Genomic DNA, 25,281 nt, shown 5'->3' with positions numbered 1-25,281 from the left:
GCTAATCAATTCAGGTAAAGAGATAGTGTCCTTCAGTTAATACAAATTTGAATACCCTTTACTCACAAATATTTTGTTTGACAAACTGAGCAGCAGATATACACATATCTACACAGATAAACATGAATACGCTCTGAAAATGTTCATGAGAAAAGCTTTTCTATGGTAACTCTGATTTATAACCATGTATGAACTGTTTGTATATTTTGAAATTCCATTTACTTCAAATCATAGGAAGTAATGCCAATGGATTACAGAAAAACCTGGAGAATAAATTGACAAAATAAACCTACTAGCAAAATAGTTCTATGATTGTGTAATTCTCTCAGAAATCTAGACATATAGAAGCAGAATCTGCAAATGAAATATTAAATCATGTACATTAGCTGTACACACCTGGGAACTAATATCTAACAAATATCATGTCCATATGATTTTAAATGCATAAAGGCACAATACTTTAGTGTATCAATCTTTCTTTTTAATCAATGTTGATTCATAAAAAATGCACATTTTTACAAAAAAAACTGTTTTATGTACTGTACGTGCTCTGAAAACATAAAATCAATGCATCTGTAGTAGATGGAACCAATTGCAAAAATTATGTTAAAAGTGAGACTGTCCTGTATACTAGAACATTTTTCTGTGATTTAATTTTATATATTTACATTTGCAAATGTTTTCTTTTATATAACACTATTAAAAGCACCGTGTATCTATATCCGTATAAACACGGGTTCCTTGCGTCATAAACATTCGATGTAATTTCTCAGTGACGTCATAAAGGGTCGACTCGCAATTCAGTGGATCAAACACGTGCCGTTGGGTTTGAAAAATAAAACATTTCACGTGTTAAAGATTATAATCAGGCAAATATACAAGAGGCCCAAGGGCCTTAATGGTCACCTGAGTATGATACAATAATTTAAAGGATGCATAGAGTATAATATGAACTGAAAGGTGAAGCTTTGTTGCCCAAAAGAAAAAAAAATAGGGTGATCATGTTCAACAAAATAATTGGTCTTAATATTCATTAACAGTTCATAAATTAGGTTCTAATCTGTTCCCCATTTATCACTATCACCATACGGTATATTAACAAATTATCAATGCTTCTGTACTATTTTAATCCCTTGTTGAAATCTCTTACATTGGCCTCTCTTGGTATTTGATGAACATTTAATAAGACAAGTTATTTTTATCTCATTTTTATTTATCTATTACTTACAAGTCTATCTGATCATTAAAACAATGAAAGTACTTTTTGTATTATACAATAAAAGTTTTTGCATAATTCTCTTATTCTATTTACCTTTCAAGTACATTATTTACAGTGATAAATTATCAAAAGTAAATGGCAAAAGGGAATAACTCCTCTCAGTAGAATACAAACTAAAAGAGCCCTGGCCAGGACCAGAACACTTGACCAAATGGTCCAGATGTTCAAAAATCTGGTAAAAATTCTCTTTCTTATAAAATTTTTTACTCTATTTACCTCAGATATGTCCAGGTGCAGAGAAGATTTTTAAAGAAATAATGCATTTTTACTACAGATCCACTATATTATCAATAAAGCCAATACCCCCCCCCCCTTCCCCTGAAACACCAGAGCTTCTGACCCTGGGACCATAAGTTTGCTCATCATAACTAATCACTTTGTTTATCTGCTTAACACTAAGGAGCAAACAGGATTATTTAATAGAATTAATGCATTTTCACTATATTATCAAGAGCCCCACCCTCACACCAGCACATCTGACCCAGGGGTCATGAAATTCACTACTCTGAAAGAAGCACTCTTGCTCATCATAACTATACACTTAGCTTCTTTGCTTTTTTAACCAGAAGCAGAAAAGAATATTTTCAAAGAAATTTTGCTTTTTCACTTTATAATCAATAGAAGCCCCCCCCCCCCCCCCCCTCCCAGAACCCTTTAAACCTGGGGTCATAAAATTCACAATTTTGGAAGAGACATCCTTGCATATCATAACAATGTACTTAGTTTGGTTAAACAATACCAAGGGGCAGAGAAGAAGATTTTCAAAGAAATAATTCACCTTGACTATAGGATCTATATAGCCCCGCCCTAGCACCAGAACTCCTGTCCCCGGGGCCATGAATTTCACAATGTTGGAAGAGACATCCTTGCTTATCATAACAATGTACTTAGTTTGTTTAAATAATACCCAGGTGCAGAGAAAAAGATTTTTAAAGAATTAAAACATTTTCACTTTATAATCAATAGAGCCCCACCCTAACACCAGAACCCCTGATCCAGTGGCCATGAATTTCACAATTTTGGAAGAGGCATCCTTGATTATCATAACTATGTATTTAATGTGTTTCAACAATACCCAGGAGTAGAGAAGAAGATTTTCAAAGAATTAATGCATTTTCACTATATAATCAATAGAGCCCCGCCCTAACACCAGAACCCCGACCCAGGGGCCATGAAATTCACAATTTTGGAAGAGGCACTCTTGCTCATCCTAACTATGTACTTAGTTACTGAATTTAATACCCAGGAGCAGAGAAGAAGATTTTCAATGAATTAATGCATTTTCACTATATAATCAATAGAGCCCCACCCTTACACCAGAACCCCTGACCCTCGGGCCATGAATTTCACAATTTTGGAAGAGGCACTCTTACTCATCATAACTATATACTTAGTTTGTTTAAATAATACCCAAGAGCAGAGAAGAAGATTTTCAAAGAATTAATGCATTTTTACTATATAATCAATAGAGCCCCGCCCTAACACCAGAATCCCAGACCCTGGGGCCATGAATTTCACAATTTTGGAAGAGGCACTCTTACTCATCATAACTATATACTTATTTAGTTTATTTAATACCCAGGAGCAGAGAAGAAGATTTTCAAAGAAATAATGCACTTTCACTACATGATCTATATAACCCCGCCCTAGCAACAGAACCCCTGACCCTGGGGCCATGAATTTCACAATTTTGGTAGAGGGTCCAATGCTTATTACAATCATGTCAACAGTTTGACTGCTTGATGTCCAGGAGTAAAGAAGAAGATTTTTAAAGATCCATTAATTTTGGTGGTTTTAGCCCCACCCCTCAGGCCCCAGGGGGGCAGGGGCCATGAAATTCACAAATTTTGTTCCCCTTCACCCATAGATGCTATATGCCAAATTTGGTTGAAATTGGTTGAGCGGTTTCAGAGAAGAAGCTAAAAATGTTCAAATGTTACCGCACATCGCAAGACACACGCCACACGCCGACGGACAAAAACGGATAGCAATAGGTCACCTGAGTGACTCAGGTGACCTAAAAATATGAATGTCACAAATGTAAATATAAGTAATAAGGTATCATTTTAAAACATCTATTGGGCTATAAATACGGGTTGGTACGAGATCAAATTTACCATAAAGCCCTTTGGGCTTTATGGAATTTAATCTTGTGACCAACCCGTATTTATAGCCCGATAGATGTTTAAAAATGATACCTTATTTCTTAATAAAAATATATAGGAACTGAAGGTAATCAATTTACAGAATGAAAATTAAATTAATGGAAATTTATCTCTGTCCATCGACTGCATGTATGTAGTGCAACAGTCATGAATAATAACGACACAGTATTTGCTAAAGTCTACAGAACGACATCACGTGACAGAAGAGATTTCTGGGAAAAAACTGGGAAACCAGTATTGTCTACAGTCCGACGCTTGGTCATCTACCCAGGCTAGGCCTTCCTTTACCATGTAGTCCTAAAACAAAAATAAGTCATTTAATAAAAATCTTAATTGTACAATTCAAACAATTATGTTCCATCTTCCCATAGCAAGCATATAAGCATTAAAATTTTGCACTGCAATTTATTGCCCAAATGTACATGTATTTTCAACTACTTTTGATAAATCTGGTTGAATTTGAATAGTTTAGTCTGCAATAAATTTCATTATTATATAGCTAATAAATAATATAATACATGTAAAAACCTAATAAAAGCTAATAAATAGACTATAATAACAAGAGGCCCAAGGGCCTTAACGGTCACCTGAGTATAATACAACAATTTAGAGGATCCATAGAGTATAAAATGAACTGAAAGGTGAAGCTGTTGCCCAAAGCAAGAAAAATAGGGTGATCAGGATTAACAAAATAATTAGTCTACTGTTCATTAACAGTTCATAAATTAGGATCTAATCTGTTCCCCACTGATCACTATCACCATACAGTACATGTATATTAACAAATTATCAGTGATTCTGTATTATTTTAATTCCTTGATGAAATCTCTTACATTGGACTCTCTTGGTCTTTGTTGAACATTGAATAAGACAAGTTATTTTTGTCTCATTTTTATTTATCTATTACTTACAAGACTGCCTGATCATTTAATCTATAAAAGTACTTTTTGTATTATACAATAAAAAATTTTGCATAATTCTCCTATTCTATTAACCTTTCAAGTACATTATTTAGTGATTAATTATCAGAAGTAAATGGCAAAGGGAAATAACTCCTCTCAGTTGAATACAAATTAATAGAGCCCTGGCCAGGACCAGAACACTTGACCACATGATCCAGATGTTCAAAAATCTTTATTAAAACTTTTACTCTTTTTGCCTCTGATATGCCCAGGTGCAGAGAAGATTTTCAAAGAAATAATGCATTTTTACTACAGATTCACTATATTATCAATAGGGCGCCCCCCCCCCCCCCAGCACTAGAACCCCTGACCTTGAGGCCATGAATTTCACAATTTTGGTAGAGTCACCCTTGCTTATCATAAGTATGTATTCAATTTGTTTCAATAATACCCAGGAGTAGAGAAGATTTTCAAAGAAATAATGCACTTTCACAATATGATCTATATAGCCCCGCCCTAACACGAGAACCCCTGATCGTGGGGCCATGAATTTCACAATTTTGGTAAAGTCACCCTTGCTTATTAAAGCTATGTATTCAATTTGTTTCAATAATACCCAGGAGTAGAGAAGAAGATTTTCAAAGAAATAATGCATTTTCACTATATAATCAATAGAGCCCCGCCCTAGCACCAGAACCCCTGACCGTGGGGCCATGAATTTCACAATTTTGGTAGAGTCACTATGTATTCAATTTGTTTCAATAATACCCAGGAGTAGAGAAGATTTTCAAAGAAATAATGCACTTTCACAATATGATCTATATAGCCCCGCCCTAACAACCCGAAGAGAACCCCTGACCCTGGGGCCATGAATTTCACAATTTTGGTAAAGTCACCCTTGCTTATTAAAGCTATGTATTCAATTTGTTTCAATAATACCCAGGAGTAGAGAAGAAGATTTTCAAAGAAATAATGCACTTTCACTATATGATCTATGGTTGAGCGGTTCTAGAGAAGAAGTTGAAAATGTTCAAAAGTTAACGCACGACGCACGCCGACGGACAAAAACGGATAGCAATAGGTCACCTCAGTGACTCCGGTGACCTAAAAACCTAATAAAACTCTACAGTTTTTTAGCATTCAATATCTTAGCATTTTATTGAATGCTCAGTTTGCAACACATATAAGAGTATGTCCCCGGAACATGCCGAATGTGAGCGTTTAATATCAAACTCCACGTTGCAAACAAAAAGTGTTGTCTGGTCAACATCAATATTAATGATGTGTAGTGGCAGCTACATGTATGTATGATGCATCCATTTTCACACAAAATTGAAAATATTAATAATTTAGTACCTATAGCCTAATAAACAAGAGGCCCATGGGCCACAACGCTCACCTGAGTCAATATGGCCCTGCTGTTCTTTGTCAGCAGATTTCTTCTTCTATATATTCATACGTAAAGCTTTGATCAATTGTTCCAGGCATAACCTATCCCCAGTTGCCATGTTTTGAATGAAATTGAATCTAAATTTTCTGAGGATGCTTCTATATTCATATAACTAATCATGGTTTTGCTGTTCTTGAAACAGAATTTTAAAAGTGTCTGCCATCCTACCCTGGGGGGTAGGAAGGGAGGGGGGGTTCAAGATTTGAACAAACTTGAATCTACACTACCTAAGGATGCTTCCATATCAATATGACTAATTATGGCTTTGTTGTTCTTGAGAAGAAGATTTTTTAAGATATTTCTTATATATATTCTTTTGTTAAACTTTGATCCCCGATTATGGCCCCACCCTACTACCTTGAACAAACTTGAATCTACAATACTTGGGGATGCTTCAATATCAAAATGACTAATCACAGCTTTCATGTTCTTGAAAAGATTTTAAAAGATTTTTCCTATTTATTCCTATGTAAAACTTTGATCCCCAATTGTGGCTCCACTCTACCCCCAGGGGTCTTGATTTCGACAAACTTGAATCTACACTACCTAAGGATGATTCCATATCAATATGACTAATTGTGGCTTTGTTGTTCTTGAGAAGAAGATTTTTAAAGAATTTTCCTATATATTCCTTTGTAAAACTTTGATCCCCCATTGTGGCCCCACCCGACCCCCGGGGGTCATGATTTGAACAAACTTGAATCAACACTACCTGAGGATGATTTCATATCAATATGACTAATTGTGGCTTTGTTGTTCTTAAGAAGAAGATTTTTAAAGAATTTTCCTATATATTCCTTTGTAAAACTTTGATCCCCCATTGTGGCCCCACCCGACCCCCGGGGGTCATGATTTGGACAAACTTGAATCTACACTACCTGAGGATGATTTCATATCAATATGACTAATTGTGGCTTTGTTGTTCTTGAGAAGAAGATTTTTAAAGAATTTTCCTATATATTCCTATGTAAAACTTTGATCCCCCATTGTGGCCCCACCCGACCCCCGGGGGTCATGATTTGAACAAACTTAAATCTACACTACCTGAGGATGATTTCATATCAATATGACTAATTGTGGCTTTGTTGTTCTTGAGAAGAAGATTTTTAAAGAATTTTCCTATGTATTCCTATGTAAAACTTTGATCCCCCATTGTGGCCCCACCCTACCCCCGGGGGTCATGATTTGAACAAACTTGAATCTACACTATGTAATGAAGGTTTCCCATAAGTTTCAACTTTTCTGGCCCAATGGTTCTTGAGAAGAAGATTTTTAAAAGAAGACACCAAATTTTCACTTATTCTTAATTATCTCCCCTTGGAAGAGGGCATGGCCCTTCATTTGAACAAACTTGAACCCCCTTCACCCAAGGATGCTTTGTGGCAAGTTTGGTTGAAAATGGCCCAGTGGTTCTGGAGAAGAAGTCGAAAATGTGAAAAGTTTACAGACGGACGGACAGACAGACGGACTACGGACAAAATGTGATCAGAAAAGCTCACTTGAGCTTTCAGCTCAGGTAAGCTAATAAAACCCAATAAGCAAATCATAACCTTTGGTAGGGTCATCAGTATAATTTTTGAACACTTCCAGGACAGACGCTGATACTGCACACTCAATTTTCATTCAAATACTGACATTGAATAATTCTCATTAATCTGGAAATTTTTCATTTAAATAATTTTTATAATTCAATGATAAAATGTTTTAGCTATAAAATAAAGGCGTTATTGAACTTATATTAGTGAGTATTGGCAGTCTTTGGCTGTGTACTTGCAAGATCATGCATTTGTAAAGCAAACTTGTGCCAACATTCACCAATATAATTTCGATAACCCTTTACTATTTAATAACAGAGCTAAGTGCCAGCTTTGGAACAGATTGTATTGGTTTGTGGTTCAAGAAGCATTGAATTAAAAATAAAAGTAGTTTGAAAATTTATAAGATTTTGTGGAGGACTCTTCATGCCACAAAGCATGCATTATCTATAATTATACCAAGGCTCTGGAAGCACGCTCTTCTTCCCACTTCAAAGAAGACATCAACGATTTCATAGACACAAATCCTTCACTCTACAGAAACAAAAAAAAAACAATACTGAGGAACTTGACAGGAAAAAAACTAAAACTAAAATCTTAATATGTGCATTTCATCTGAATTCTTATACAGAATAAAATACTGATCATTGGGATTTGTCAAATTGAAGGATGACCATGGTCTCCATAAAAACAAGATTTTGTTTGATCTCTCGACAAAAAAAATCGCTTCCTCTACAATGATTAAATTAAAGAAAATATTTATATACATGTACCTGAGCTTCTTGCAGTAGTTTGGTGTGATCCATAGTTAGCTCCCCTGGTACACTCTGCATCTCTGAAACACATGAACTTGTAAATTAGATTTTCAGCCTTGTCATTTGAACTAGAATGGTACATGACCAACTTCACTTTACACTGTTTTCAATCTATTTCACAAGGGTTAAAGATCAGTTGTAACAGGCTAGGGGCTGAGGTTTATGAACAAAATCTCTTACAATTATTTTTCAAATTTTTTATTTTTAAGTGGCATTTATATCAATTGAAGTGCTCAATTTGGCCAGTAGCTAGTTCCTACTGAAAACACTGAATATATCCATGGATTCAAGATAATGAGATTAAAATATATAAAGAAAGAGTGATGGGGACTTTCAGCTCACATTGACATATTCAAGATGTTTGAAATATTGATGGTCAACACAACAAAGTTCAACTGTAAAGCTTAGGCCTCAGTGAAGATGCAGTATACATTTAATTCATCATACATTGATGTAAATTAGTTGAATTTGATTTGTTGAGAAACATTTGTTAAAAACACACTGTTATCCTCTAAATGATGAAACCATGCCTTCCATCTTGATAGAACAACAGTCAGCATTACTTGACAATGCCAGGGTTATATATTCCAAAAAATATTGAGTGTGCAGAATCTATGCGCACACTGTTCATTGTTATTAGTATTTATTTAAAACATTCAGTATAATATAATAAACACTTTAAGTAATTAAAGGAAACAATGAAGATTTTCACCCCAAGATAACCATTGTCCAATCTGATTAAAATCAGAACTTTGTTACGCTCCGAAATTCTGATGGTTGCTGTACAAAGCAGCGACCATCGGAATTTTGGAGTGTAACAAAGATCTGATTTTAATCAGATTGACCATTGTCAACCTTGGCTGTGCCTTGGTTGACAATGGTTTTCTTGTGGTGAAAATTTTCAATTTTACCCATAACTACATGAATTATTTATATAATAATGAATTTCTACATTACTTATTAAAGATAGTCAAGACTACGTCTATTTCTAATGAATAACATAATTTTTTTAATTACATATTAGGCTGACGACATCAGTACTCACATACTAATGAGCTGGCTTTTCTTTCCCCTGGAGGCTGTAACTTTGTCCCTTAATTCCTCTATACTGATTAATCCTGTAACATCAAAGTAAATCCAGTTTATACATGTATATACTCTTGATGTGTAATTTAATATTACTGGGGTCATATGAGTGAATAAGTAAATTTACAGATTTTCTAACAAACTGAACAGTATCAACAAGACACCCAAGGACCATGATGCTTACCTGAATCATCCTTTTGACAAAGAAATACATTCATAAATAAAACCACTTCTAGTTTGCCCATCAACTTTAAAAACTCACTACTTTCAGCAATTTTGATTTCCGGGTAAGTATATTGAAGTTTGAAGTCAAGCATATGTATTTTAGCCATGGTGTTCTTGAAAAATTTTGTACATTGCTATCAAATTTTAATGCCCTAATTGTGATCGCATTCCTAACCTGGGACTACTAATTGAATAAACTTGAGAATTCATGTATGTGCAGTGTATAAATGTAACTAATTTCTGAGTCTTTGTTCTTGAAAAAAAAATTGATGTTTAATTCTATGTCCCAACTTCACCCCCATTCTAATCTTGAAACAATAATTATACATATAGCCAGGAAGCTTAACTTAACTTTTAATTAGTCTTTCTTAGCCAAATGGTCTTTGAGATGAGAACTTTCAAATGACCCATCCCATTTTATCATTTATTGATTAACTCCCCTTAGAAGGGAGAACAGTCAAATTTAATTCTCCTGCACAAAGAGATGCTAGCAAAAGTTTACAAAATTTTGTTAAAAATTGCTCAAGGGCTTTGGTAAGAGGTCAAAAATGTTAAAAATTTACAGACCGCAAAGGACAAGGTATGGTAATGGCCCAATCTGGCCCCTTATTTGATGTAAAAATCAGAACACAGTTAAAATTGTGATAGTTTGTAGTTAAGAACTTAAAATGATGCTTGTTTGAAAACCAGCACTAATTTAGATTCAAAGCTTACACAGAGGCCACAAGAGGGTGCAAAAGAAGGACATTTTCCCAAATTTCCTCAATTCTGGTCAAATTTTGTCAAATTTGAGATACATTTCACTTCGGGAAACATAGAGCACAAGCTTGCCTATCTGAGATTTTTATACATAAGATGCATCTGATACTAGTGTATGAAATATATAAATTTGGTAGATAGGCAAGCTTGTGCTCTATGTTTTCTGAACCAAAATGTGCTGTAAAATTGATGAAAATTTGCATAAAAATGAGAAAATTCGGAAATTGATATATTTTCTGACCTTCCTGTGACCTCTGTGTATCCCATAACTTAGAACCAATACTCATTTTGTGGCAGGGGTGACAACAGGTTTTTAACTGATAAACTGTTGCATCATTCTAACAGACACCCGAACCGGGGGCCAAAAAGGGGTCTTAGCCTATCTTGTCCTTTGATCTGAAAACCTAGATCTCAGGTGAGATAATAAAGAGAAAATGATACACAAGCGATACTACTAGTATATGAGGATGGCATTTAACTCCACAAAAATGAAATTCCTGGGAAAAACAAACATTTATAACAAACTGAACAATAAGTCACCAGTTATTTACCTCCATTTCTATGGTTGGTTGCCATACACACTTCAATAATCTGTACTCCCAGCTCGTAGTAAAAGTCTCCCACACCCAGCATCTCTGCCCAGAAGCCTTTACTGGCTAGAGAGAAAAAAAACATTCCAATAACAACAACAAACAAGAGGATTAAAATAGAAGGCAAGATAAAAATAGATATCAAAATATATATATTTAGTAGAAAATTCAATGTTCTGTAGTTTGATATGATAATCATTTCATGAGTAAGGGATGATTTTTTTGTATATTTTCTTGGTACAAGGGACTACTCTTAAGGATTCCTTCAGCAAGAGGGTCCACTCGCAACAACAAAAATACTAACAGCAGTGATGTCTTCTCCTACTGATTTACTGTAGATTCCTAAGTATTCGCGTAATTTCATATGAAGCATCACTTGCGAAATAAAATTACTCACTTATATATTTATGGTGCTGAAATCCATGTAAAATCAGTTGATCAACAGTCCATTCACCAATTATTGTTCTCGTGATTTGACGCCTAACGGCAATTTCATGATATTAAGTACTCACATAGAATAAGGAATCTACAGTAGATACTTACAGGCTTGATGTCTACTCTTACTGATATAGGTACATACAGGCTTAATGTCTACTCTTACTGATATAGATACATACAGGCTTGATATCTATGTTTATGATATAGATACTTATAGGCTTGATGTCTACGTTTACTGATACAGATACTTACAGGCTTGATGTCTACTCTTACTGATACAGATACATACAGGCTTGATATCTATGTTTACTGATATAGATACTTATAGGCTTGATGTCTACGTTTACTGATACAGATACATACAGGCTTGATGTCTACGTTAACTGATACAGATACTTACAGGCTTGATGTCTACACTCACTGATACAGATACATACAGGCTTGATGTCTACACTCACTGATACAGATACTTATAGGCTTGATGTCTACATTTACTGATACAGATACATACAGGCTTAATGTCTACACTTACTGATACAGATACATACAGGCTTGATGTCTACTCTTACTGATATAGATACATACAGGCCTGATGTCTACTCTTACTGATATAGATACATACAGGCTTAATGTCTACTTTTACTGATACAGATACTTACAGGCCAGTGGGTCCACTCCTATGGAGGCACACATCTCCTGGAAGCTGACCCTGAACTGTGGGTCCTTTTTAATGTCATCTTTGTGTTTAGCAGCAAAGTCTTCTAAGTTCACTTTGAACATTTCCATTTGTTTGGCCATCTAAATGTTCAATCAAAGAATGCTTAACTTAATGCTAACCATGCAAACATAACTTTATGATCCTTGAAGTTCATTTAAAGACACAGAGATACAGGAAATATTGGGTCAGAAATCTTGAAACTAAAAGGCTTTGTTATCCCCCTCCCACACAACTCCCTCCCCTAGAATCATTCTCCTGCTACATTCCTTGTGGTAAGTTTATCAATGCTTATAGTAATTTACTCCTTTAAAGTTAAGTTATATAAATTGGTATTGTAATTCAACTTTATTAACAATACAATCATAAATATATACAGCTCTTTTGCTTAAGGTATGTCACTCGTCAGCTTTTTAGAGAAGTTCAGGCAGAACCTCTTACTTCAAAACTATTTATCAAAATTAATTTTTCGTAACATACTTAAATGAAACAATGTAAATTGTTTAACTTTCAATGAAAAAACTGCTCAAAAATTCATAAAGAAGCAAGATTTATGAGGGACTATTTCTTGTGGTGGAAGGATATTTAGCAGACAATTCTGCAAATCTGCACATTTATTAATTTAATATCTTGGAACTTTAGACTCACATACTTTTACTCAGAGAATATTTTTCATTATGATATGCTAGGAATATTAAATATATGTCTCAATTTATATTTTTATAACAAATTTTACACCTTCCCTCAACAAACTTTGCTGAGAAATGAAGATATATTAAAGAAGTCAAGATAAAATTTACACCGTTTTTTGGCCTGAAAATCGCATATTTTACAAATATTTCAAAATTTACATCACTGACCCCAACTTTTTCTTTCATTATTTTAAACTACTCGATACTTGTGACTGATCAGCACTGAAGTTGTAAAAAGTTTGATACAAGAAAATATTTTATTGCCTATTTAGATTTTTAATACCCCAAATATGTTACTTTTTTAGTGCAAAAAGGTCACACAATAACTTACGCGCATTAATTTGCAAGATTTGTTCAATGATAAATATTATTCAAACTATTTTACATAAAATTAGATTATATTTATCGCCATGGTTACATCTGATAAAATATGATAAAGGTTAAAGTGATTAACCAAAGAGTTAAAATTTAAGTGCAAAAAGGTCAACTTAATTGTACCGTAGCTCAGTAAGATGCACACTGACCCCCTGTTTTCTCTGCGATTTTGAGTCATACTATATGAGTACTTATCCAAAATATACTTCTCAAAAAATCCTTGATATAACAAATTTCACGAGTGACATACCTTAAGTTTTATATCTCTTGTTTGTAAACACATCAAAGTAGAATTAATTTCTTATGAAATGAATAACTAATAAAACAAAAACAAAACAAAAACAAAAACAGAAATTTGTCAATTCTAAATGGCTAAAAGTATTTTTTTTTTTTTGTTAAGCTAGTTTAGGAAATAAATAAGAATAAATCAAAAGTTGTACGCAATATTTAAACATCAAGCATAAAGGCTTGTACCTTTTAGTCTCCACAAGACAATTATTTCAAATTCTTTTAAAATTGAATATTTGGTACATGTAATGCAGATGCTTTTCATACTGGTCTGTGGCAGCTAGGGATCATTACTCTTACCTCAGCCATTTGGCTTTGCTCCAGCTCATTGCCTTTGTTTTTATAACGAGCCTGAAACAAAAAATTAATCAAAACATGTAAATCAAATTTTATCTATTATCCATTATTGAAGAAATTCAGAAGAATGCATAATACACTTTTCCATATTTCTATACAATTTAATAAAGTAAATTTTAAAATAAAAACATTAAACTTTTAATAACCAATCATTTAGATTGAGATTCTTTCTGATAAAATTATTTTGTGCATGTATATAACACAGTTTCATTAACTAAAGTTAATTTCATGGACTGACCAATGCATGTAAATGGTGGTACATGTATAAGTGTTTCTCAACTAATTTTCCTGAATTGAACAATTGAATGTTCTGTTTTTTGATCACAGTGATTTCCCATATATAGGGTATATGCCATAAATATAAATATGGACTGTGATTGCTGACCTGGATCGGGGTTAGAGCATCTGATTAGTCATGCAGGGGTCCAGAATTCCTGGCCCAGCCTTTCAATTTGATTAAGTATTTATAAATTTTCATATGTGCACTTATGTGTATAAATTTTCAATGTATGTTAATTAATTGTTATAGATCTAACTTAGGTCCATTTCTCCTCTACATGTAACACATTGTGCAGGTCCAGCACAATCTCTTGATTTAGCTATATAGCTTTATTAAGCTATTCAGAATAGCTTGATTTAGCTATTTTATCACATTTTTCTCTTAGATGTGTTGTTTTCTCAGCATGCACAAAAAGTCGCACCTTGGTGCAGTGATAATATTCAACCTTGAACTCTTCTGAAAATAATGCATGTAAAAATCAATCATCAAATTGGGTCTCCTTAAAAGACTTTGTACTCAAAGTTCTAAAAGTTTTGGGGCTATATAAAGCAATTGATACTGTACAGTTACTTCTTCACTGAAATTATAAGAGAGGTCAATTATAGTCAACAAGATAATTGATTGGTAATAATTCAGTACAATGAGAAGCAATCATACTTATCCACACCTCAACGCACACAAGGTAGTGTACAGTTAAGATGAATTTCCATTGTTTGAGTAACTGTACACTACCTTGTGTGTACAGTTACTCAAACAATGGAAATTCATCTTAAAAGTATTGAAATGCTGCAATGATATAACTATCTTTGATTTCTGTTGTTTTGATAGCCCATAGTACATATATGAATAATCAAATACTTGCGACTTTTTTTCTATTTCTTACAAAAAACATTTTTCTGAAAAACTGCACATAAATATCTTAATCAAATATTTTAAATAGCTTAATAAAGCTATTTAGCTTTTTAAAGCTATATAGCTAAAATAGCTAAATCAAGAGATTGCGCTGGACCTGTTGTGTATGTCTCTTTTCTTTCTCCGCCATGTCAGTCCTGGTATATTGCTGTGGAAAATAGCATTTCCCTTTATCTTTCCTGTGATACCTTTTTTATTAATAAAATTTATAAAATATTTTGTGAACTTTACTTCTTGTTGACACTGCTACCAGATCCCCCCCCCCCCCTCCCATTGCCGGCGAGTGCCTTAGTTTGGGTCGAAGTCACTTTTCTTTAAGTATTCCTCCTACAGTTAGTTTTACACTGATTATGTTACTAACTTCCGCTAGGGATTTGTTTTTTTTTTTTTACTGCAGCAACTCCAACACCTCGATTTCTCATCCTTTTCTAAAAATAGAGCGACATACGGAAGTAGTCAACAAAAGAACCAAACATGAATGCACTCTTCAAAGACGGAATACTACAATGCTTCAATTTATTTTTTAGCCCTTTAGTTGATATTTAATTAATACTTACTAAAGCCTACCAGTATCAAGTAACCCCCCCCCCCCAAATAATAATAATAATAATAATAATAATAATAAAAATAAAAAAACATTAACTTCCCATTTTATCGCAATCATAAAATACTAAAAAAAATTATAACATTGGGCATTATTATTTTTTTCTTTTTTCATGGTAATATGTTTGTAAGCCAAAAATATCAGAGCCATCAGGCCTAAAATATTTTTTAGAACAGATATCACAGAAGTTCAGTTTGCATTGTAACCATAATCTTAATTTAGTTACAATGTTTGTTTAAAAATAACTGCAAAGGATAGATGGGGTAATTTTTACAAATACAAATACAAATATTTTATTGGCACAAACACAATTACAGTAATTGGTAAAGGCCCATACAGAACACATTAATAAGTATAATAATACAGTAGAACACAACTAGAATACAAACAATTGGTGTAGCAAATAATGTAGTGTACTCATCAGATACTAGGTGATTCATAACAATGTAGTTACTCATTTATAGCTAGAACATTTTTTCTAATATCAGATATTTGACGTAAAAATGAAGATAATATTTTAAGAACCCTTTTACACCTGGTTTTCATCAATGATTTTAACAAATTGTCATTATTATGGATTGTTTGGTTGAAATTAGGGAAAGTAGATAATTTTGTTTTGAATATTTTTCTCTGTGCTTCATATTTCGGACAGAGCAAAATGAAATGTTTTTCATCCTCAATATCAAGGTTTTGACAAACTTTACACAATTCCTATCATTTTTATTAATTTCAACATATCTACCTTTTTCAATTTCTAAATTATGTTCACTTAACCTAATTTTTGCTAAAAATGATCTATCATGCAGTGACTCTAGTTTATCAACATAATGTGCACGTTTATTATTAAAACAGAAGTTTCGATAGAATGATAGTTTTGAGGAGTTCATAATACTTGCATTTTGTTCTTGTAATATTTGATCATGAATACGTTGCTTAACAATGCTAAGCACTGGTTTCAATGACATATTAAAATTTGTTAAATAAGAAAACCCTAAGTTATTAAGACAAGTCCTTAAACACATAGACCATGTGTTATTTTCTTAAGTTTTGATAAAAATATCATGTGCCAATGTATGTTCAAATGAAATTAAATGATCAAGGTATTTGATAGCAAACATAATAATTTTTTATCTGACTGGGAGTCTTCCGAGTTCAGAATAGCAAACATTATTTGAAGTTTTGCAATGAACTCCTTATGTACATTATCTGACCCACCCCCCCCCCCCAAAAAAAAAAAAACAAACAAACAAACAAACAAACAAACAAACAAAAAAATACAAAACAAAACAAAAAACAGTTCTCATCAGAGATTTCATAAAATTCATTAAAGAAATACAGAGCATGCTGGATAACGACATGGTGTTTTTAAATGTAAATACATACATGTATACTTCACAAACTTAATTATTACCAGCCGCCGCCCCCCCCCCCCCCAATTAACAACATTCAGAGAATTTTACGTGTAATGTCCTCCAAATCAGCTTAAGTGAGCGTCTCAGAGAAAACCATGCAAAATGGCAAAAATGGTCCACAAGCTTACATCTCAGATATTTTAAAACTGGTATAAAACTGGAAGAACCTAGCTCCCATGAAAGTCCAAATTTTGAATTCAATTGCCCCTCAATTTTGTTCTATTTTTAGCTCTGACCTACTTTAAATATTGGCCCAAATATCCTTTGAAAATTGTAAAAAAGATACCAAAAACGATACATTTTGAGTACCAAAATACAAAAATAAGAGAACAATTCTTACAATTTTTTTTACTCAAATATAAGTTATCTATGTCTTATATTTTCAGTAAAACAAAGTTGACTTGATAATACTGCTTTTATAAAGATCAGGCAGAATTTTGAAAACTGGTATATCGATACCACTGCCAGATATTAAAGAAAATGCTTACTTTGAGTAAGGTATAAATATACCTGTAAACGCTTGCATCTTGTCTATTTCACATGATTATAGAAGTAGAAGACCTAAATGGAAACTGAAAGAAAATCCATCTTTGGACTCTCAAAGTTTACTGCACAATTGATAAAAATTGATCTATACATGTATAAAATGACATATTCTAGGCCATTCTTGAATTTATTCATATTTTAGACATCGAGACCTTAAAATGCTTTTTAAATTTTGAATTAATTTTAAAAATATATTTTTTAGTCATAAATACTTGTTAGATCAATATCTTCCATGTTTAAATCCTGTAGATAAGTTTTGTTTCTATGAAAAATGATTTATAAGATTTACCTCCCCTTAAATGCAATCTCCAGGCAGAGGAGGTAGAAAAGAGAAGAGAAGTCAAATGGAGGTCAAAAAATGATTTATCAGATGGGCTTGATGCAATTTTTTGATCTATGTGGTATGATTTTTTAATTAAAATAACTTCCAAGATTTTTCTGATTAATTTAATATATTTATAAATGGAAATGGATGTTCATTTACAAGCACTGCCAACCAAATGCCCTGCTGTGTGTGACTTTCATAATGGAGAATCTGATTGTAATTTTGGAAACACTTTTTATGTTTATGAATGTGACAGAGATATCTGGAGTCATCTATATTCTCTACAAAGTGCGGAAATAATAGACAAGCATGTATATGATGCTCACGTTTGTCCTGAGTATATATTAATATTATATCGAAGTGGGTATTTCGCGGTTGATAAAACCGTTCTTTCAATGAGAATATGTATAAAGCACCGTGAAGAGTTGGGGGCACGATGGAAAAGACCCAAGAGAACTGTTCCTATCCTGGTCATCAGGGAAAGATGAAAGCAGACAGAGGAGCCAGTCCAACAATTTGTAAAGAACTCTTGGTTGAATACAAGACAAATATTACCAAGGTTGGTTATAATTATTATGAACCTAGTAAGTAGTTATCATATTTTCAATAAAATGATTATAAAAAAAGTTGCATTGAATTATGTGTATGAAAGAAATATTTATTCCAGTAGAATAAATTTAAATATAAATTCAAGTTAAGTTTAAAGAGCATATGTATACATGGAGTAATTTGAGAAATGCAAACTGATCACTGCATGCAAGTAGAAAGACTTACATGGTCTGTTAGGATCTTATTTGAAAATTACACAAACTATCATAATTTAAAAAAAAATGAAAAAAGAGGGGGGGGGGGGGGCATTTAGGCCTATTATTGGAAATCGGCATTTAATTTTGTTTGTAACCTAAATTAAGGCATTCACAGAAAGCTATAGAAAAAAAATTATTATATCTCAAAACAGTTAAAGTACACCAGGTGATCACTATTATTTATAATTTGTTTATTTACTCAATATATTATTAAGCATAGGAAATTTAAAGAAAATGAATTCGATAATGATGTGTATATGCCATAAATAAGTTCTATTACAATGTACTTGTACTTTGACAAAATGTGCATTATTTATTCAATTACTTGTCTTGTAGCAATTTGCAAGAGGTGCTCAATGGAGCATAAGAAGAATGTTTCTCCCTCTTACAATAAGTTCAATGAATAACAACCATTTGATGTTTTTAAAGAAAAAAAATACCAAGATAATATCATTACCCATTACAACATATATGTTCTGCATTAAAATGTTTTTAAGTTCCTTTTATGTAGAATTGTGTTATAGTTGTCCTGTTTGTTTTGAAATATTAGGCCAAAAAAAATAATAGTCTTGTTTCCTGCTACCCGACCTACCCTATATTTTTGCACCCGATCCTAAAGTTTTTTTTAAGTTTTGGAAGAAAAAAAATTGGGAATTTCCAGAATTTCATCATTCTGTCACCATAATTGGCTTTCATGTTTACACAAAACAAGCATTTCATGAAATTCTTGTTTTAAATATGGACTTTCATAAAATACCACTTGAGTTTTGCATAAAAAGACATGAAATTTAATTTTAAAAGACAATATTGACCTGTGACATGTCTAATTTTATCTTGTATTAGTTCATATCCAAAAAACACTGTCGGAAAAAAATAAAAATAAAAAATAAAATAATTTTCCTACCTACATGTACCTACCCTATTAATTTCAGGCTGGTAGCAGGAAACAAGACTATTATTTTTTTGGCCTTATAAAGTGACATGCTGAAACATTTCCAGTTAAATTATGATATACTAGATATGAGCTATTTTAACAATGTTTATTATGATTTGCAATACGTCAAAACATAGCAATTTGTTCGTGACCTCATATCTGCCCTATTTGAAAGAGTCCAAAGATAGATTTTTTATATTTTCCTAATTATGGTCTGTACTTACAGGTATAATTACAATAAAACAAATTGCAGTGTTTACAGAATCTTTAAAAATACTTTGAAAGTTCATAAATATTTGAATTTTTTGGAAATGTGAGTTTTGGAAGATTTGTGACCTTTTTGTACTTAAACTGGATAAGTACTGAATAAATTTTACTGTCCTGACTGATACTCTAGGCAACATACTTTTATGCCTATGAATTAATTTCAATGCATGAAATGTCATAATTTGTTGACACTTCCTCAAATACGTCTAGATTCCATGATTTTAAGCTCCTAGTTTGACTACATGTTCTATTTTTAGTAACATGCCTCTAAGTCATGAACTAAGGCATATATGTGGCAAATTTAATGGTATATCAATACTATATTGCACACAAAAATTGATATCAATACATAAACCCTGCTTGTGGACTGTTTTGCATGGTTTTCTCCGAGACGCTCACTTAATTTATACACTTGAAAATCGCTAACATCAATATTCAGCATTTTTTTTTAAACAAATGGATTTAAACAAATGCATTCAAAATTATGATATTTCAATTTTTTCGAATAACCGATAAAAAAATTTTGATTACCATCCATCCCACCAAGTGACCAGTTAACTGGTTAACGGTTGGAAATTTCCATCCCTAGGATTTATTTCCATAACTTTCTTTTTTTTTTCTAAAAAGTCTAGATCTGATGTGCTCTTCTGGACATTTCTGACTCTTCTTAACATTTTATACGATATCAATAAATCATGAATCGATTAACAGCAAATTCTAGTTTTAAAGTGTCGTATTTTCAAACAAAATACCAAGGAGCAGCAGACAGACAGACAGACAGACATTCTTTATTTCCTCTATAGTATAGAGATTGGTTCTATCATATTGAAAAACATTTAAGGTCAACAGTGCATAAATTAATAATATATGTACAGGTGCAGTGAAGACAAAAAAAAAAGTTCACCTTTTTTTCACATTGAAATTTCAAAGAGTTTTTATCTTTAACTATAAAAGATTTTTCATATCCTTCAGCATTCCTGTTATGCCGGTAGAAACCGACAATATAAATCTGATGCTATCAAACAAAAATCCAAAACCAATAAACAGAATTATGTATCTTAGTATAGTCTACTTGTGTGCCACATTATATTAAAATCAGACCAAAACTGTAAGAGGAGTAGCATTTTTGAAAGTATTTCACAGAAATTTCTATTTTTAGTAACCATGGCAATATCATTCATCGAAATCAAAAACTGATACATAGAATTATGTTTCTTAGATTCTACTTGCGTGCCAAGTTATATTAAATTCAGACCAAAACTGTAGGAGGAGTAGCATTTTAAAAGTATTTCACAGAGAATTCATAATTTTAGTAACCATGGGAACACCATTCAATCGAAATCAAAAACTGATAAACAGAATTATGTTTCTTAGTTTAGACTACTTGTTGTCAAGTTATATTGAAATCAGAAAAAAAACTGTAGGAGGAGTAGCATTTTGAAAGTATTTCACAGAGAATTTATATTTTTAGTAACCATGGCAACACCATTCATTGAAAATCAAAAACCAATATAAAAAATTATGTATCTTAGTGTAGTCTACATGTATGGTAAGTTATATTGAAATTTGACCAAAACTGTAGGAGGAGTAGCATTTTGAAAAATTGTATACAGAGAGACAGACAGACTGGCAGACACTTCACTTTTGCATAAGCTCTTCTGGTCTCTGACCAGTAGAGCTTAAAACCTTTTTCGTGGTGGTGGGGTCCACAATTAATAACTGCAAATTCCTAGGGGGGGGGGGGGGGGGTCTGGACCCTAACCCCTCTCTAGATCTGCATATGAAATCACACAGACTTTTCATGTAGGCATATTTCATGAAATGTGCTAATACTTCATGAAAATTATACCTACATGCAAGCTCTGTAGCCTCATTTTGGTGACACTTTAGTGTGATTTTTTCTCTTTAAATTTCTAAGCATGAAACGTATACATGAAATTTGACATTCAAATCAATTTCATTGTTGGCTAAATAGAAAAGCACAGCAAATGTAACAAGAAGTCTGTGAGCCAATGCTCACTAGTAATACCCCTGCTTTGATATGAATATAAACTCTCATGTGAATACTGTAGATCACCTTTTATTTTTGAAAACTTAATTTTTGCGTAATTATGCGAGACTGCCTGCTCGCAAAAATTTAATTCACGCAAAAAGATTATATAGAACAATAACCAGAGTTCGTGAAAATTACGTCTCGCTCATAAAAACCAAATGCCCATCTCGCAAAATTAAAGTGTTGCGAAAATTTGGTGATCTACAGTATATTGGAATGGACAGACGCAGGGATAAACAGGAAGTTGACATCCAATTCATTCAAAAATGAATCCTACCATATGGCACGAGAAAAAAAGAGCGTGCTAAAATTTCAAGCATCTGTGATAAGTAGTTGCTGAGAGAACTGTGACGTAATTTGGTACACACAGATGCAAGGATTAACAGGAAGTTGACATCAGATTTGTACAAAAATGAATCCCACCATATGACATGTCTTAAGACAAAGAGTATGCTAAAATTTCAAGCATCTGCAAAGAGTACCAGTAGCCAATGAGAAAAAATGCGACAAAAATTTGTTAAGGACAGACAGACAAAGAACACAGACAGACACATAAGGGTAAAACAGTATACCCCCCTCTCCTTTGGAGTGGGGGTATAAATATTAGATAATGTTCTACATGTACATATACACTGTACATATAATACCAAAACTTCTCCTCTGCTTTCAAGGGCTTGGAACCTTCTGCTTGAAAAAACATGCTAAACATGTTAATCCAAGCAGGCAGCATTAAAAGTTTTGTGCTATTTTGGTTTTGTTCCTTTTTTCTGTTTTTTTTTTTTTTTTTCTTTTTTTTTTTTTTTTTTTTTTTTTTTGTTTCTTTTTTTGTTTTTTTTTTGTTGTTTTTTTTTTTTTTTAATTATTTTTATCATTTTTTTCTGTGTACTTCTGATTTTGTTTTGTTTTTTTCTGTTTTTTTTTTTTTTTTTGGTTTGTTTGTTTGTTTTTTGTTTCTTGTTGTTTTTTTTTTCATTTTTTGCACAAAACTTGCCAATGATTCAGAAAATTTAACATTTACAAATCACGATGTAGCATTTACAAATCACAGTACAACATTTACAAATCACAATGCATGTATAACATTTTCAAATTGAAATCTAACATTACTGTACAAATCACAATTTAACATTTTCTTCAAAATTTATCAATTACTCTCACTGCGTATTAAGTCTTCACATTTCAATTACTCAATGAATTAACATTTAGTGTCAGCTTAACAATTATTATTACAATAGCTAACATGTGTACATTCTAGGAACACTTCTGTAATTTAATATTTTTCATTATCTGCAATATATATATATATAATGTTTAATTTTAGATAAACTAAAAACAAAGAGCATGAAAGACAAGGCAGCCTACAACTAGTCACATTTTCAACCTCTCCTCCCCGGGCCAGCCTGGCTACCGTAGCGGTCAAGGAACTTGAAGTTCCAACCAGTATTGCCCCAGGGTATTGTAAAGGTCTACTTATACAACTAGTCTTCAACTACTTCATCTATTTAACGATAACAATAACTAATGGTTATTTCAATGATATAAAAGAAAAAGAAAAAAATGGGGTCAGTGTGGGAGGAAGCCGGAGTACCCGGAGAAAACCCACGTGTCCGAATTGGGCAACCCCATACCCTTTCGTAATTCGGACACCCATTACAAAAATGTTTTTAAAAATGTTTCGATTTTAAAAACACATGAAAAACATAAATTAGCTTTGAAGATTTGGATATCTGCATTGTGTCTCGCTTAGAACTCCATATGATCTCAAGGATGTCCCTCTTAAATTTCTTCACTCAGGCTTTCTGCAAATGAATGAAACAAGATCTAGAGGTATTCATCAGATTTCAGTAAAAAATGAAGAAAAAAAAGTAAAACATAGTAATCAAAGAAACTCTCCATACCTGAAGGGTCCTTGTCCTTGGTTGTTGTTTTTTTCTTCATTTGTTGTTTAACATTCCTTTCGAGAATTTTTCACTCATATTGAGACGCAAAGCCTTGTCCTTGGTAATGTCAAGCAAACCAACGTGAATTCAGCTTAATTCCCTAGCTACTCGGTACATGCAGTCACCAAATCTTAAAACTTTAAAAAAAGAGAAATTGTTAATGCTACACATCAAATATAGGACAGAACAGAAGATAAGACAAAACTACATGCATTTGAGTAAAATAATTCATGAGGATATCCATACTCATTGTGCACTTCATCATAATCCTTATATAGTGTCAGAAATGTACGTTTGTACAGGTTCAGGTCTCACACAAGGAAATATTTTCAGTACATGTTACTATATAGCTTAATTAAATTAATCAATTAACTAAGACTCTCAGCAGATAATCAGTGAGGGAGTCTGTACATGTAAAAATGTTTTATTTTTTATTAGTTATCTTATTAAAATTATTTTAATTTATTATCTTGTTTTCTTACCTGTCTGATGAACCCAACAAAGGTTACAGAGGTGATTGGTAGAGATACGACAGGTGTCAAAACTCTCTGTTAATGACCAGACAGCATACCACATTGTATATTTGCCATTATTGATCTTAAACAGGGGAGACTACTCCTAAAATCAGAGAAATTGTAGTCAGAATGAGAGTTACCTGTTACTCTTTAGATCTCACACAAGGATTCCAAAATATTTTCACTATAGGTTACTTTATAGCATTAATTAAATTAATTAACTAGACTTTCAGCAGATAATCAATGAGGGAGTCTGTACATGTAAATATGTTTTATTTTTTATTAGTTATCTTATTAAAATTATTTTAATTTATTATCTCGTTTTCTTACCTGTCTGATGAACAAAACAAAGGTGTTTGGTAGAAATATGGGCGTCAAAACTCTCTGTTGATGACCAGACAGCATACCGCATTGTATATCTGCAGCCATTATTGATCTTAAACAGGGGAAACTACTCCTGAAATCAGAGAAATTGTAGTCAAAATGAGAGTTACATGTTACTCTTTAGGTCTCACACAAGGATTCCGAAATAATTTCACTATAGGTTACTATATAGCATTAATTAAATTAATTGATTAACTAGACTCTCAGCAGATAATCAATGAAAGAAAAAATAAAGATTAATGCTTAGACAAAAATTAGATGCCTTATGCGGCTTTTAAGAAAGAAAATTGACAGTAAACATACCTACCCCGAAATACACATGGGTTTCACATGTTGACAGACTACACACCATCCAGAAAGTTGTATCATGCGCACCTGAAAAAAGTTCCCTTTAATTCAGTGTAGAGTCCAACCTGTAGACTCCTACACAGAAACCATGTCAGATGACCCAAACTCAAAACTATACAAAGTCCTTCACCAAGAAAAGACTGCTTAATTGTGGAATCAGGCATTTAAAGAACACTTACAGAAGTTTCCAGACTGTGACGTTTCACTGGACTGGAATCAGCATGGGGAGGAAAAACGAGGCCTGGCATGGATCCTTTCCATCTAATATAAGAAGTGCCACTATA

At 32.7% G+C, this 25,281-nt stretch overlaps 1 long non-coding RNA gene and 2 pseudogenes across 1 annotated transcript; 1 reads left to right on the top strand and 2 right to left on the bottom strand.

Moving 5' to 3' along the window:
- Nucleotides 1-3,432: 3,432 nt before the first annotated feature.
- On the bottom strand, nucleotides 3,433-14,993 carry LOC133193941 (vacuolar-sorting protein SNF8-like; annotated as a pseudogene).
- Nucleotides 14,994-17,887: 2,894 nt separating this feature from the next.
- LOC133193940 (uncharacterized) lies at nucleotides 17,888-18,963 on the top strand (annotated as a pseudogene).
- Nucleotides 18,964-23,714: 4,751 nt separating this feature from the next.
- On the bottom strand, nucleotides 23,715-25,018 carry LOC133193667 (uncharacterized). The gene is made up of 4 exons (XR_009721967.1): nucleotides 24,957-25,018; nucleotides 24,596-24,722; nucleotides 24,233-24,368; nucleotides 23,715-23,887 (listed from the first exon to the last, which is right to left on the bottom strand). It is a non-coding gene; the product is annotated as an uncharacterized LOC133193667 (long non-coding RNA).
- Between the last annotated feature and the right edge of the window lie 263 nt (nucleotides 25,019-25,281).

This window comes from Saccostrea echinata, unplaced genomic scaffold (assembly GCF_033153115.1).
Source record: "Saccostrea echinata isolate AGI-Se365-2 ecotype Australia unplaced genomic scaffold, CSIRO_AGI_Sech_v1 ptg000028l, whole genome shotgun sequence".
NCBI classification, from domain to species: Eukaryota; Metazoa; Mollusca; class Bivalvia; order Ostreida; family Ostreidae; genus Saccostrea; species Saccostrea echinata.
The sequence above is the reverse complement of the archived record's forward strand: the minus strand, read 5'-3'. Positions and strand labels throughout refer to the sequence as shown.